This window comes from Myotis lucifugus, unplaced genomic scaffold (genome assembly GCF_000147115.1).
Source record: "Myotis lucifugus unplaced genomic scaffold, Myoluc2.0 scaffold_75, whole genome shotgun sequence".
NCBI classification, from domain to species: Eukaryota; Metazoa; Chordata; class Mammalia; order Chiroptera; family Vespertilionidae; genus Myotis; species Myotis lucifugus.
The window spans coordinates 1097951-1104213 of NW_005871123.1; positions in this window are offsets into that span (position 1 = coordinate 1097951).

Consider the following 6263-nt stretch of genomic DNA (forward strand, 5'->3'; position numbering starts at 1 on the left):
ATTTATTAATTTTGTCATTTATTTTTTAGCAAGCATTTCTCTATGATCCAGTTGTAGTGAGAAGGATGCTGTGTGCTGGTGGTAGGATATGGATCTAGGACAGTAAAATACAAATTACAAAACAGAGAGTCAAAATCTAATGGGCATTCAATGCAATCCCTATTAAAATATCAACAGCACATTTCACAAATCTAGAACAAATACTCCAAAAATATATATGGAACCAAAAAAGACTCCGAATAGCTGCAGTAATCCTGAGAAAGAAAAACAAAGTTGGAGGGATCACAATACCAGACATCAAGTTACACTTCAAAGCCACTGTAATCAAAACAGCCTGGTATTGGCACAAGAACAGGCATATAGATCAATGGAATAGAACAGAGACCCAGGAAATTGACCCAAGCCATTACCCTCAATTAATATTTGACAAAGGAGGCAAGAGCATACAATAGAGTCAAGACAGTCTATTCAAAGTCACTGATCATCAGAGAGAGGCAAATTAAAATAAATGGGGTTGGGAAAACTGGACAGATACATGCAAAAAAATGAAGCTAGACCACCAACTTATACCACACACAAGAATAAACTCAAAATGGATTAAAGACTTAAATGTATGAAACCATAAAAATCCTAGAAGAAACCATAGGCAGCGAAATCTCAGACAGCTCTCATAGCAATGTGTTTACAGATACATCTCCTAAGGCAAAGGAACCTAGGAGAAAATAAACAAACGGGACTACATCAAAACAAAAACACATCAAAAGAAACCATCAACAAAACGAAAAGGGAACCCACCGTATGGGAGAACATATTTGGCAATAATACATCTGACAAAGGGTTAATATCCAAAATATATAAGGAACTCATACAACTTAACAAAGGGAAGACAAACAATCCAATCAAAAAATGGGCACATGACCTAAGTAGACACTTTTCCAAAGGGACATCAGATGGCCAAGAAACATGGAAAAATGCTCGAAGTCACTAATCATCAGAGAGATGCAAATTAAAATGACAACGAGGTATCACTTCATACCTGTTAGTATGGCTATCAACAAATCAACAAATGACAAGAGCTGGGAGGATGTGGAGAAAAGAGAACCCTAGTACACTGCTGGTGGAATGCAGACTGGTGCCGCCATTATGGAAAACAGTATGGAGTTCCCTCAAAAAATTAAATACAGAATGCCATTTGACCCCACTTCTAGGAATATACTCTAAGAAACCCAAAACACCAATCAGAAAGAATGTATGCACCCCTATATTCATAGCAGCACAGTTTACTATATCTAAGATTTGGAAACAGCCCAAGTGCCCATCAGTAGATGAGTGGATACAAAAGCAGAGGTACATTTATATCTTGGAATACTCTGCAACAGTAAAAAGGAAGAATCTCTTGTCCTTTGAGACAGCATGGAGGGACCTGAATAGTATTATGCTAAGTGGAATAAGCCAGTCAGAGAAAGACAAGTATCACATGATCTCACTCAAATGTGGAATCTAATGAATAAAATAAACTGATGAACAAAATAGATCCAGAGACACAGAGGCATGGAACAGACTGTTGAATCTCAGAGGGAAGGTAAGAGTGGGCGGGTAGGAAGAAATCAACCAAAGAACTTGTATGTATATATCCATAACCCATGGACACAAACAATAGAGCAGTGAAGGCCTGGAGTGGGCTTGAGGGGGCGGGTGGAGGAGGGGAGCAGGCTATAAGGGGTCACTGGGGGAAAAAGGTAACATATATAATACTTTCAACAATAAAGATTTTTTTAAAAGTCTCATGGGCTGCCTAGACACAAGGGCTAATAAGCTTTGATTTGCTAATACTAAAGCCAAACTACAATATAATTCTCAACAGTACAATATTTAAATGGAAAAAAACCCTAAACACATGCACCCTTTATTACAATCAAAGATTAGATAACAATTGTAACTACTACTCCATTTAAGGTCATCAACATTGTAGGTAATGTAATACCCCAAACCATGCTGAAGATACGGTCATTCAGTCAAGAGCAAATTCTGATATTGGGTTCCTGCTCCTTGTGAAGAAGATCCTCAAAAATCTGTGCTACCTTCCTTTGCAGCATGCCTTCTGGTTAACCAGCATAGAGAGTCCATTTACTTTCAGCTGAAGTCGTTGGAAGAGTAAAATTCTTCTTTGAGTAATTCACTTCTCTGTTTCTCTAACATTTCCTTTCTTTATAGTCTTTTTTTTAATGTCTATATCGGAAGTGATTTGTTATGAATGTTGTTGAATCACAATTTTGGAGGCTTTCCCTCCTTGTGAAATTTTGGAATCTCAAAATTGATATTCTACTCCTAATTCTTTCTCACAAGACGAGAAAGACCCGTGGCCTAAGTGCATTTAATAAATAAATATAGTACTTAGAGGTTATTTTGTTTAATGATATGATTGCTAGCACACCAAACAAATTCACAGGGATTAGAATATATTTATAATTTAATAATTTGGGGTTAAGAATAAAGTGGTGAATAGACTGACATGGTTGAATCAGACAGCAAAAAAGAAGAGAACTTAAAGGAGAGAAATGTAAAAAAAAATCAATAATTCCTTTGTTCTTATAAAAACGGTTATTTGGCTGTTTGCTCAGTGGTTAGAATGTCGGCCCATGGGTCTACCAAAGGGTCTCGGGTTTGATTCCCAGTCAAGGCTACATACCTCAACTGCAGGCTTGATTTCCAGCCCACCAGGCCTTGTGCAGGAAGCAACCAATTGATGTCTCTCTCTCACATGGATGTTTCTTTCTCTCTGCTCCCTCCCACCTCCCTTCCACTCTATTAAAAAGAAAAAAAAGAAAAAAAGCAATGGGAAAATGTCCTTGGGTGAGGATTAAACAAAACAAAACAAAAAAACTGACTTGCCTCAACCTTATCCAGTCTGCTCATAGAACTGTGGTAGGCAGTTAGACAGATGTGATGTGAGCAGAGCAGGGCAGAAAGCCCTAGGAACCTAGCAAAGCACAATTGTAGGATAAGACCTTGTCCCCAGGGTGACATTTCCTCCCCTAACATATCACTGGTCAGACAGAGCTAGCACCTCAGGCCCTGAGGCAAATCCTGTCCCTTACCTTGGAAGCTACATGAATTTAGGTTCTCATTTATCCAGCAAAAGATTTTGTTCACACTCAGAAAGCAACTCCAACTGAAAAGCCAAAGTTAAAAAGCAACCATTCTTTTTTCCCCACTGTCCTTAGTTATCTGTTCTTATGTTTAGCCTAGTGTCTCTCAACCCTTAACCTTTAGCTTTACTTCTAGGATCTTATAAACAGTTTAAAGAAAGCCAGCCTTTTACCTTAAAACAAGGAGGTTGGGAATTCCAAGAAAAAACTCACCCAAGTCCACCTGATGCAAAGCAAGGAGCCAGTGGGCACAATGGGCCCCTGCTGGTACTGAGCACTGGTCTGGGTCTGTCAGGTGGTCCTGGATGGGTTCTCCCGAATCTTGCCACACAGCCTTAGAGTCCAAGAACGTTAATATTGTGGGAGAGAGGAAGGGCACCAGGTGTCAGACTGATGGGATCAGACTGAACCTGGGTTCAGCAATCTTGGTACTTGGGTCCTGGCTAGGAAATAATTCAGAACCCAGACTCAAACTATAAAAGAATATTTATTTGGAAAACCACAGAGGTAGAAGTAATTTCTAGAAGAAATGGGCTTAGGAAGTAAGTTATAGAGGTAAAGGAATGGCCCTTGGAGCTTAGAAGTGAGGAAGGTAAAGGTGACTGCCTCGAGGTAGGGGTAGGGGAAGGGAAAGTCACCCGTATGTTCTCAGAACAGCACTCTATCCTAAAAGTTTTAAGGGTGGAGATTTTAGGGGAGGTCCCAGGGGAAGATTTCAATAAAATATTTAGTAGTTTTCTGGGTGTGTCCTTTTAGGGTCTAGGTCTCCACTGATTGATTGGTCAGTACCAGGGCAGGGGGTCTTTACCCAATGCTCTTGTCCTGAGGTGAGTTGTGGGATTACTTGTTTGGTGTTCCTACATTTCTAAGCCTGGAGCTGAAATACAACTGAGGCCTAGATGTTATCTAGAGGGAGAAAAGATCAGGGAGTCCAAACCATATGACCAGTAACATGCTAGGGCAGGAAATATCACCCCGGGGTAGAGGTCCCACTCTACAATTGTGCTTTGCTAGCACCCAGGGCTTTCTACCCTGGTGACCTTCTGTACCTGGCCCAGCTTTCTTGCTCAGTTCATGTCTGTCTAACTGCCTACCACAGAACCATAGAAAGCTAGACTGGAAGAGACTCTTTGAAATATGATCAGCCTATCAAATTTAGCTCACACACATAGGGAATCAATTGATATGTCCATTTGGTCAGAAATACTAGGAGTGGTAATAGTAAATATGCCTTAAGTACTACTATTTAATACACACTAATTGGTTTATATGTGTTATTTCTTTAAATCCTTACATTAGAGCAGTGGTTCTCAACCTTATGGCCCTTTAAATACAGTTCCTCATGTTGTGACCCAACCATAAAATTATTTTCGTTGCTACTTCATAACTGTAATTTTGCTACTGTTATGAATCGTAATGTAAATATCTGCTATGCAGGATGGTCTTAGGCGACCCCTGTGAAAGGGTCGTTCGACCACCAAAGGGGTCGCAACCCACTGGTTGAGAACTGCTGCATTAGAGGATCTACCTAATACATAGTCACAAACCCAAACAGACAACCAAAATGAGGAAACAAAGAAACAACCCCCAAATGAAAGAACTAGAGAATTCTCCAGAAGAAGAGAAAAATGAAGCAGAGATAAGAAATTTATCTGAAACAGAGTTCAGAGTAATGATGTTGAAAATGCTCAACAGTATAAAAAAAGATATAGTAACTATGAAAAAAGAACAGTCTAAAATAAAGAATGACTTAACACAAATAAAGAACACATTGGAAGGAATACACAGCAGATTAGGGGAAGCAGAGGATCAAATCAGTGAATCAGAAGACAGAGTTGAAAATATCACTTAATTAGAGAACCAAAAAGAAAAAACAACAACAAAAAAAAACAGGAGGACAGCTTAAGGGAGATGTGGGACAATGTGAAACATAACAATATTAGAATAACAGATGTGTCAGAAGAGGCAAAAAGGGAGAAGGTAATAGAGAAGGTGTTTGAAGAAATAATGGTAGAAAACTTCCCTAACCTGGTCAAGGAAAAAGTCACACAAGTTCAGGAGGCACAGAGAACCCCAAACAAGAAGAACCCAAATAGACCCAGACACATCATAATTAAAATGCCAAGAATTAAAGACAAAGGGAGAATCTTAAAGGCAGTAAGAGAAAAGAAAACTGTTACCTCCAAAGGAGCTCCCATAAGGCTGACACCTGATTTCTCATCAGAAACTCTACAGACCAGAAGGGAATGGCATGAAGTATTGAAGGTAATAGAAAGCAAGGATCTGAGACCAAGATTAATATATCCACCAAGACTATTATTCAAAATAGATGGTCAAATAAACAGCTTCCCAGACAAAAAAAGGTTAAAAGAGTTCATCTCCTCCAAGCCAGCATTACAAGAAATACTAAAGGGAATGCTGTAAGGGATTGCTAAGAAGAAACAGAGAGAGAAATCTAGCCATACAGAATTAAAATGCTATAAATAAGTATCTATAATAATAAAAGCATAATATGCTAATTAGACCAGACGTCCTTCCAGACATCCTTCCTTCTGGACAAAGCCACAGCAGGCAGGGGCTGAAGCAGAGGCAGCAGAGGCCCCTGGCTGCAACAGCGGTGGGTGGGGACCAGGGCCAAGGCTCTTGCACTAATTTCGTGAATTGGGCCTCCAGTCTCCCAATAATAACCCTAAATGTAAATGGATTAAATGCTCCAATCAAAGGTGTAGGGTAGCTGAATAGATACAAAAACATGACCCAACAATCTGCTGCCTACAAGAGACCCACCTAAAAACAAAAGACACATACAGGATGAAAGTGAAAGGATGGAAAAAAATTTTCCATGCAAATGGAAAAGAAAAAAAATGCTGGAGTAGCAATACTCATATCTGACAAAATAGACTTTAAAAGCAGCATGCTAAGTGAAACAAGTCAGTCGGAGAAAGATAAATATCATATGATCTCACTCATTTGTGGAATATAATCTACACTAGTAAAAGAGAAACATGCAAATTGGTGTCACACCGCTACCCTTCCCATTGGCTAATCAGGGTGATATGCAAATTAATTGCCAGCCAAGATGGCGGCTGCAGCCAGGCAGCTTGAAGCTAACAG